Genomic DNA, 11,379 nt, shown 5'->3' with positions numbered 1-11,379 from the left:
TCCCTCTTCACACAGATCTGGATGATGCCACCCATCAATAATCATACAAAACAGACACACAAGGAGAAGAACACACTGGCTGCACCATCAAACCAACAAACCAGTTGAAACTCAAGAGAAAGACAAAAACAACAACAACGACAAAATTAAAAACCTGTGGGACAAACCGGAAAGACCAAATGTAATTTATGAAAAAGTTTTTGGTCAGTTATAGATTTCTGCTGTCCTGTCGTTTTGTCACAGGTCAGTCTATCTATCTGTCTATTTGTCCATCTGTCCCTCCATCCATCCATCCATCCATCCATCCATCCATCCATCCATCCATCCATCCATCCATCCATCCATCCATCCATCCATCCATCCATCCATCCATCCATCCATCCATCCATCCATCCACTTCAGGGTTTGCAGGTGGCCAGTAGAGGCGGCAGAGTGTATCTACCCTCCATTTTCCCCCTCCTCTTCCTGACTCTTTCCTCTGTTCCTGCTTCAGACTCGGCTCACACTCATTGACTCTACAGGAGCAGATGAAACACACACACACTGGCTCCGGAAAACACACGGTCTCTTCCCGCTTTCTGAAATCACAGAGTGGCGCTTTCGGTTCGCCAGTCTCACCTGTTCCACCGACTGTCCACCGCAGCACCAAGCTAAACTCTCTGAGCAGAGGAGAGAACTTTGACGAACCCATCCACAAGTTAATGTCTTCATACTCGCTCCAGTATTGTGCAATGTCGACTGGAAGAGAAGAATAAAAGTTGTAGACTAAAAGCATCCTATTCATGTTTAACGATTAATGTGTTCTATTTATGGCTTAAAAATTGGTCAAGTTGTCAATTAATCCAACCTCACATATACAGTGCACTGTAATAGTGAGGAAAACGGCAAACAAATGTCACACATTGTTTGGTTTGGTGTAACGACTGCTGCAGTCCAGTTCCTGCTTATCTTTGTTTACTGTATCTTACTGTAAGTGTGTTCGGTTCATACAGTTTGACCTTTGACCTGGAGCAGCTAAACAGGGCAGACAGTTGACTCCTGGTAGGTTAAGAAGTGGCTGAACAGAAATGGTGGAAGTAGTCAAAGTTAATCCTAACAATTAATGTCATTTTGAAGAGAACAACACGCACAAAATGCAGATTTCCAGGCCATTACGAAAGGGCAATCAACACGTCGTAAAACATAGATTATTGTTTCATCTACAGCACCTTTGGCCGTCTTCTAAATGAATTACAGTCGTCTTATTTTTAAGGCTTACCCCAGATTTCTTAGTTAAATTTAGCCTGGATACAAGATACTTCTGGTCACACAATCATAAGGTAAATGAAGACTTTACATGTTTTTGGCTCGTAGGCAGATCTCAAGCTGAGCTTTAAAATGCAAACAGAAGAAACAGGAGCAGCAGCCAAAACAAACAGTGTGGGTAATGTACTGAAAACAGCATTTAAACTCAGACAGACTGTTCATCAGCTGACTGAATGTTCATGGCAAGAAGTAAAATATATACATATGCAAAAATAAGTGAAACATGTTAAAAAACATAGAAAATGTAGTGACAAAGCTCCACTGATCTTTCTGATCACTTCAATTTTTTACTTATTTATTTATTTTTTGACGTGCTGGAGGTGTTTCCTGTAGGTTGGCACTTCATGGAGGGTTTCTCTAGTTTAAACTGACTTTTTAGGAAATCTACTTAGCTGTTCTTCCATAAATATTTTCAGTAAACAGCAGCATCTCTCAGTAGTTGCAAGTTGCAACATCTCAACACAGCCAGCTGCGGTTTGAAACCGAGGGCACAATCTTTCATGAATGTTTTTCTTTCTGGCACGAAAGTGTCCCATCTTTGGTGTTCCCTTGCAACGCTGAAATGAGGATGTTTGTGTCCCTTTAAGATTTCTTTCTCACAGACATTCAATGGTTTGGGACTACAGCCAGTAAGGGTTTTAATTTGGGTTGTGGATCTACCAGTGTCTTCATAAACAGACTACTCATTATATGACTCTACATAAGTTATTTGGATCTCCTACCTTTTTGACCTATAACCATCTAGATTTTTTAAGAGATGACTCTCTTAGTGGATGGAAAGCTTCTTTGCCATCAACAAGTCATGACAGGGTGGTACCAAGAAATGAGCATAGTTTTTAAGAGCTTTCTTCTAAAGCATTGAATCAGTCGGTGGATAGCCTGTCTGGGTTTAAATGCAGTTGTCAGTGGGCTCTACTAAAGTTTTGCTCCTAAAAAAAATCCATCTACGAAAAGTCTTTCAGATGAAATCAGCCAAAATATCACAGAAATGTGGACCTCTTTAAGTCTGGTTCCATCAATGGTTTTAATTTATAGATGCCTGAAGGCACTACATTCATCTGTTTAATGAATTAAAATACATAAATGCATGAGAATGTTGAATGAACATGTGGTTGAGTAAGTTTTTGTAGGATATCCTTACTGGGATAGGAAAAGTTTAGTCAGATTTAATGTCAAAAGGAAAAAAAACGAGCTATGAGTCGCCATATTGAGTGAATGTAAATGTCTGGTTCAATTGTGAGCGCATGTGCTGTTTATATGTCAACTTTATAAACTTTTGCCACTCCATTCAAATTTTTTCGGGATGTTTTCATTCTTCCTCGTTTTGCTTTTTCTTTAAATTGAGCTGAATCCACATAAGAATGTTTCCAACATTGTCTGACAACACGGCAACAGGATTTTTCATTAATATCGAGTGGAACTGTAAGAAACCTTTCTCACGCATCGTAATCACAGCCGCTGCGACTTAAGATTCCCTCTCAAGTAAAGAAGTCTTGATAATGAAAGAGCCACTTTTTGTTTTTCTGTTTTTGCAGAAACAACAGCCCTACTTAATTGTTCTCTTTGCCTTGTGTAATAATGACATGACAAGAAAACGTGGAATAACAGCTATTAAAGGATTTTCTGTGACTGATGAGTGAGTCAGTGTGTGGTCGCATTGTTGACATCAGTCAGTCTGTTTCTCCAGCTGACCTGCGAGGACATGTCTCGCTGCTGTCAAGAAGTCAAAAACATATATTAAATTCTAAATTCAGAAGTCAGTCTGTCACACTGTTGCACATCAGCACTTACGTCTGAAACCCCAATTATTTAAATGTGGAAACGTCAGAGGGAATTCGGTCTTTATTAGAGCAAGCGGTTAATCCCGAAATAACTATTTCTGTGTTTTACAGCTGGGAATGGTTTTCATTTCAGAACCAAAGTCAAGACTCTTTCTCTTTCAAGGGTCAAAATCAGGTTAAATTTATCTGTGGTCATTCTTCATCAGTTCACGACAAGAAGCTCCTTTACTTTGGTGTTTTCTTGTTATTTCTTAACAAGTGTAAAACCATCGTAAGCTGATGTACAGGAGACCTTTACGTATGTTTTGCTAACACATTTGGATACATGGATATTTAATATCAGTTATGACAACACTGACCACAAGATGTCATCACTAAAATGAAATCATGTGAACCACAGCAGGCTGTAGCTAATTGATATGAAAGTGTGTGCGCAGTTGCCTGGGCAACTACCCAGGGCGGCATCTTGTGGGGGAAGGACAAGATGCCGCTCTGGGCATCTTGACGGCATTGTTGGTATTTATCAGAGAGTATTTGAGTGAAATGTGGGACTGCCTTTAAGTAACATTAAGCTAAAACAGAATTGGACTATGTGACACCACATTATTGAAAATGAATTATGTTCATCATTGACTTTCAATATTTAGCATCCCGGAAATTCAATTTGTCTGTATGGATCTTTCTGATTTGTCCGACATAGCTCTATTCGTATTTGTATTGTTCTTATTTGTCATCCTATAATCTCCATTGTTTTCCAGCAGATCCATCACTAAATCAGTCCAGTATGTAGGTTTTTATTAGCAGACGTCTTTGCTTATGTTTGTGGGGGTATATGTCTACTCAGAGTCATGTTGTGAGTCATGTTGTTGCAGTGCTGTGAGCGGGTTGTATGCGTGCTTTTGTGCACAGGGTCTTTACATGCTCACGATAAGCAGAAGACGTCAAAAATACCTATTTGTGTGGATTTGTGCATGTTCACCCTTTAGCACCTTGGAAATTAACATATTCTGAAGAGAAACAAGATGTCGCTTAATGGCGGAGGACATGTGCATCTCATTATGCCTTCATTAGCATATTTACCCAGCATCCTTTGTGATGATGGTATATGCTCATGTAAGTGTGTGTTTGTTTGTTTTGTGGCTTTGTATCTGGCTAGTACTGCATCCCACCTTCTGTTATTTTTATCTAAACATGCCTGTTTTTCCAAATCGTTCTTTTTAGCCAACAAAAATCAGAAAGTCTTAGTTTTTCATTTGTGTCAAACTCTGCGGATTTTAGACTTGACATTGTCTTTTGATTTGTATTTATTGATCTAACCGAACCAAATTTAGTTTGAATGATTCATGATTTGCCGTTTTCTTTCTGTTTTATTTTGTGTGTTCCGTTCTTCATCCTGTCGACAGATTGTCTTTAGCCTGGTGAAAACCAGTTCACTGTTCTACGGTATTTGCTTCATACAGAGGGTCTGGGCTCTCGGCTATTGAGAAAGAATTGTTTCCTGGAATTGTGTTGAAGTTTAAAATATTACCCCATCGCTAACATTTGTCTGTGATATAAGTAATGCAGCAGTTCGATGCTATAAAGATTACTGTAACTTGCCTGGGCTGTAAACAACCATCCTCCACTGCAAACAGAGAAGTGCAGAGCCGAACAAGGAGGCTGTTAATGCTAAATCAACATTTGGAAGCGTGACCAACGTGGACTGAGTGGCTTCTCTTACTTCCTCCCGCTGCTAAAACTACAGGCAGACTACAATTCTAAAACAGTGCAGAAAATTGACGTCATGGTTCATAACGTCTCCTTCTGTTTACTTATTGGCCCGGTTGAAATTCTATCAGAGGAAATCCAAGTGAAAGAAGGAAAAACCCAAGGAAGGTTTGATTGTACCTGAACTGTGAATCTCAGCCATTGACATCTTTGCTGCTTTTCTGATCATCTGCACAGTCTTGCCCTACTTTGTGTTGGTTTGTCACATAACATAACACTAAATCTATTGAAGTTTGTGTTAGTAATATTACCAGGTTTTTACAAAGGGTCAAGAATACTTTTGAAAGGCACTGTGCACATTGTCTCTGCTGAGATATTTTTTAATGGTCAGTATGTTGCATATTATGTATTTATTGTGGTGTATTTTGTACTGTGTCATGACTTTGCTCTGCTTCTTGCTCCTCCTGGTTCATCTCCTCTTTGTCTAACTGCTCCTTAGTGCGTACTGCTCCACATTTTACTGCTCTCAACAGAAAATCTGAAGTTAGAGTCTCTCACCATCCCAGTTTCTTCAATATCTCATTAGAAGAGTGTGATCTGCCATCATTGTTTGTTGGTTCCCGCGTTGAAGTCTCTTCTGTGATACCTGGTTTTGCCCAGTTATCTTGGACTCTTTGTTATGTTTCTTCACCTGCCTCAGCAGTCCAATGTTACATGATCAAACTTCATAATTGCAACTATCTTTAAGAAAAATAAAACATAAAATTTCTACAGTTTATCCTACTTATCCTACTAGTTAGCTCTGAAACAGCTAACTCTGCAGAAAACGAAATGCTCCGCCTCCTCTCCGACCTCCATGGTGACTGTGGTCGCCACCTCTTCTGATCCAGACAGTCATTTCAGACTGCTACAGCTCTGTGCAGGAAGAGTAAACACAAGGGTGATTTGTGCTGTAAGAGTGGCTAGCAGTAACATGCCTGTTTAAAAAAAAAAAAAAACTGCAGCCATTGCAGCACATATAACTCTAACTACCAGCGCAGGGGAAATATTTTTTTCACTCTTTATCTTATACACTACCTGGCAAATTTAAAAGTCAAAATATGGATTTGGTTAAGCAGTTAGTTTGATTAGTCTGTTGCAAAACAGTTAATTCCTCTTAAATTTATTTTGCATTTTACACATTAGACCCACAAACATCGGATTTTATCATGGCTGCTTGTTGAACACCGACAAAACATAGCAAGTAATTGTCAAGCAGAAAGTAAAAAATGTGTTTCATAGAAAAGCTTTGAAGTGTGGCATGCATTTGTAATCAATTACCCTAGCACCTTTTTAGGAAATAACATAATTAAATTGTAGTATCAGTACAATACAAGACGAACTCAGTGGTAAGAACATTAGTGAACATTGACCACATGTTAACTTTAGAGGAGATGTAGGAATGCATGGTTGTTGGAAAAAAAGTCATAAGAAGATCTGTCTCAATGCACAGTAGGTCCTCTTTGGGAGAAGTCGTGCAGTGGTAGATATATTTCAGTCACCAACAGGTTATTTATCCCTAAATCACAGCTTCTCTTCCTCTAAATAACCAACTTAGAAATTGTCCCATGATTCTGGAAAAATGTTGCACCATTTTAGAGGCTTTTAATTATTGGCTTGCAAAATTTCAACAAACCAAACCGTTGCTGCACAGTGTGTGTTTACATACAGATTAGCTCACAGATTAGGAAAAAAGTTACAAAATGTATGCTAAGTCATGACATACATAAAAAAAATACACAAATAAACATAAACCCTCCATATCTACGGAAACAGCCCACACAGCAACAGCCTGCATTATTATAATTTTTTTTGAAAAGTCACAAACTTTCATCATATGTGCTTTGAATTTCTAATGACACCTATGAAACTCAGATATGTGTGAAATAATAGTAAAAAACAGGCAAATTTTACTTTTATGATAACTGAAATGAAAGCAAATATTCGGAAAAACTAAGGTGAATTACCTTGGCAGCCTGTGCATTTTGACTTTGTCTAAAATCAAATTCTGCTTCACAGACTGAATCCTTGTGATGGACCTGTCCGGGGTGTACCATATTTTACTTATTTGTATTGCAGTGTTGGCCCATGTGAAGGACTTCATGATATTCCAGCTTGAAAGGTGCAATATAAATAAAGATTTACTTACTACTTGCTCACTCTGCCTCTTGCCCAGTGACCACTGGACCATCCCTCCCAGTAATTCTGCAAGGATAAGCATGAAACATTTAAGTTTGAAAAAAAAAAAGAAAATGACAAGAAATGTTGATGGGGACAGATCGCTTGAACAACTAAGGGTTGCTTAATGTTTTTCTCAGATGTTTTAAAGAAAACATCTGGATTGTGGCTGAGCATCCTTGTGCACCTAAGTGAAGTATCTCTCCTTTGTCCTTTTATCCAACAATTTCCAGCCATCCTCCCTCCTTTTATGCAATTCTCTACTCTCTCTGTAGCTCATCAATATATCAGGCACCCCGATTCTCTCTCTCTTTATCTCACTCTCGGAGGCAGCGCTGTGTACATTAAAAATTTAAGAGCAGACGGTCTGGTGCAACAGCCCGGCAACCTCTCCAGTGAGGAAGAAAGACAGACAGGGGACGGTTTCTGTCTTTCCTTCTGCTTCCAGGAGGGGTGGGAACTCCAGAAAGGCAAAGGGTCCAAGGAGAACCCCATTCTGCCTCCGGTCATCACCGAGCATGTCTAAGGGTAGTCCTCAGGGCAAAAGGTGCATCCTGAATGCCAAAAAAGCTGCAAAAGTTGACGTGGCCGCCTCAGAGGAAGAAATAAAAATGTAGGAGGGGGAGTTATGTGGTGTCTGTGTGGGAGGAAACGTTCAAATGAGGTTAAACACATTTCTCCTGCCCGGGTTTGTTTGGTCTGCATGTCCTTGATTGGTTTGTGATGCAACAGAAACGCAGACCCAACACTTCCTTCCAGTCCTTGCTTCCCAACCGTGAGCCTGTCTGTTTGTCTCCACACGTGTGCAAGTCCTTTGTGTAAACTCATTCTTTACCACCCACACTCAAAGTCGTGAGCAGACAAACCGGCAAGACGGTGACAAAAGAAAAGAATTACGTCTTTCCCCCTGTTCAAGACTGAACAACAAATGATCTTTTGTGCCTCGTGTGTGCATCCACCGGTAGATCGAGTGAAAACAGCTTAGGCCATGTCTCAATAAACACTCCGGCTTTCTAAACACAACTCTGTTCCTCAATCTACCAACAAATGTCACATTTTACATGCATTTCTCCTTTACACACTGTTATATTCACTGAATCTAACCAGAGCGGAGAGCAGAAAGCTGAAACTGGAGGTGATTTTTTTTGTTTTGTTTTTTATTTAATGGAGGGAACCCATATTTTAGCTGAACAATAGCTGTTTCAGACTGAAAATGCAGCTGGACACTCCCTCGCTTGAAACAAACCCCTGCGAGTTGTTCTCACAAGGTCAGAACTGAAAACCAAAAAGGACGGACCATCTCACTTTAAAACCAGAGTGGAGTGTGTAAAATAACATTCCATTCATTCCTAAAGCGCTAAGCCGTCCAGACTGGCCAGCAACACAAGAATACCAGTTACAACCACACACACGCGCACACACACACACGCACGCACACAAACACACACACACACACCCACACACGCACGCACACAAACACACACACACACATGCACAGCGGTTTTTTTCTCCTCCTTTGTTATCACACTGCTTGTAGACTTTGCTGCTTGATGTTAAGCAGGGACTTTGGTGCACAGGGTAGCACAAGAGGAAGTTTCAGTGATAAGTCCATCCACGGTCAAATATTTGTCAGACATTTTTGGATTTGGTCTTCAATTTGCTCCAAATGAAGACAAAATTACTGAAAGTTTTGAAAAACTCTAAAGCAGTTTTCCATGACTCTCACCCACACTGCTTAGCTCATTTTGTCATCCATCCCAACTGATTATTTCTTTGTTGCTGCAATGTTTCACTGTTACAAATCCCATACTGTTGAAAATCCCGTTTATCCCTTTACACCACATGTGTAAGAAAAGTGCAGGAGACATGAATATCTGCATCTATAAGAAAATGTGTAATCATCTCTACCAATTCTGCTATTGACACTTCTTTGATGTCATCAATTGAATAGTTGAAGTTTAAAGAAAGAAAACAGAAGCAATCTAATATTTTAATGAAATTCCTCTAATGCTGATCACAACTCTTGCCTGCAAAGCAGCACTGGGGGGTTTACTACACCTTTCAGAGAAAACACTGATTTTCACTGAAACATCCTAACATTATTCAGTTGACGAGTCTCTTCTATCACAACAAAAGATTGCAGCTTTTCCTCTCCCTCGTGGCCTTTACAGCTTTGCGACAAACTCTGCATGGATTAGAGATGTAACGATGGTAGTTCAACATCAGCCCCCCCCTCACTCCCCAATCTCATGTCAATACGGTTCACCTGGTCACTGAAGAGCATTTATTGGCCACTTTGGTGTGCAAAAAAGGCTGCATTGCTGCTGTAAGAGGAGTCTGAAAATCTAAGAAGTGACTCTAAGCAATAAAAATTGATCCAGAAAACATGGAGACAGTTGTATCAGAACAGGGCTTGGGTTTCACGGTTTAAAAGAAGTGCACATTCTTCAACTTTCTATTTGTTTTGTAAAGTGGAGAGTTTGTGATTAGAAGATTTTTCAAAGTGTGTTTATGGGATTTTCCCCATTCTTCCAGAAGAGCATTGGTGAGGTCAAACACCGATGTTGGACAAGAAGGCCTGGCTCACAGTCTCCACTCTGATTCATCACAAAAATGTTCAATCAGGCTTAGGTCAGTATTCTTCGCTTTGGAATTAAGTTCTTCAACACTAAACCTGCCCATCCACGTGTTTATGGACTTTATTTTGACCACAATTGGCAAGTAATGTTTGTACAAGAAGGGGCGATTCCCTATGCTGTCCCCCCGACAAAGTTAGGAGCATTGTCCAAAAATTTCCTTTCATTTGGACTAGCAGGTTAGGCCTGGCAATTCCACAGTATGGTCCTCTCTGAAGCCAAATTTACATTCAGCACAATGCATTCAGGGAAGGGCCGTTCTCCTAAAAGCTGCCAAATCCAGACTTGTCCGTTGGATTGTCATGTAGAGAAGCTTTGTTAATCACCAGTGAGAACCTGTCTGCCCTGATTTAGAGGCCAGAGGCTGTGAGCTTTACCCTCCTGCATCCAACACTTTGCATTTGGTGATTTAAGTCTTGGACGCAGCTGCGTGGCTTTAGAAACCCATTGCTGAAAACTTTTCCCTGCACAAATTTCTAAGCTTTTCTGAAGTTCGTATAAAGTTTGGAGGCCTACCAGTTTGTGACTGATTTGCTGTCACTTACATTCACTCCCCATTTTCCTCTTAATACCAGTTAGAGTTGACAGTGGTGGCATCCTGGCAACTTTTTGTCTGGTTTTTACAGCGTGGTAAATGGGACTGTTGGTGTTTTTTGCTGTTGTTGATTTTTTGTAAGAAAAACAATATTTGAATTCATGTGCATACATTTTGTGATGACTCTAACTATGTCACAGTGGGAGTTTTCTTATTGGCCAAACTTGTCTCAAAAACACTGTAGGCGGACTTGAAGAAACATTTTTGATTGCCAAGATGTCATCCGTGCCATCAGAGACGTTAAGCACCCTGCAGACGCCATTTGTACTTTAACAGTACAAAGATCAGAAAGCCCATTTGCGGTTGTAGCTATCTTGACTTGTCCGTCCGAGATTCCCAGAATCGTCAAGCTCTGAAGCAGAAAAATGAAATGAATAAGAACCACAGACACATGCTGTTCGTGTTTAATTGCCATGCAGACAGAGTGACTGTGTGCGTGCTTATGTCTGTCAGTGTGCGGTATGAGAGCGGGTGAATGGCAGCATGTGTGTGCGCGTGTGTGTTGGTGGGATGGCTAGAAAGAGACAGGCGGGCACATATGGCCTGAACAGTCGGGGATGGAGCTCAGAACTCCCACATGACACAGCAGATAAAAATAAAAATGACAGAGAGAGGCACGTCATGAATGGAGGAGAGAGGGAGCTGTTCTGTGACATGACATAACATGGGGGAAGTGTCTGTGTTGCGCGCATGAGAACATGTGTGCACACCTGTGATGCTTCTGGGGATGATGGGAATGCTCACAGAAATGATCAAACCACAACTCTTACATTTACTTAGACTTTTGCTAATTTGTGCCCGTCTACTGCATTTACAGCGCTTTCCAAAACGTGTCTATATTTTGTTACAGTACAACCACGTGTTTCACTGGGACAGCCCAAGAGGAAGTAACATGCACATTGAAGGTATAGGGAAAATGGTGCATTCATTTTGTTTTTACAAAATGAATTTGAAAACCATTATGTGCACTTTTTGTTTAGTCAATGTTTTATAAAGCTTTCATTGCAGTTACAAACATGAGTGTTTTGTCTACATCTCAATCAGTACTGCACATGTAGAAGCTGAAATCTTTGTCCATTCTTCTTATCAAAACAGCTTAAAATCTCTTAGGTTTGATGGAGATTATCTGTAAATATCA

This window comes from Poecilia reticulata, chromosome 1, assembly GCF_904066995.2.
Source record: "Poecilia reticulata chromosome 1, P_reticulata-male-v2, whole genome shotgun sequence".
Taxonomy (NCBI): Eukaryota; Metazoa; Chordata; class Actinopteri; order Cyprinodontiformes; family Poeciliidae; genus Poecilia; species Poecilia reticulata.
This window is presented reverse-complemented; position numbering follows the sequence as displayed.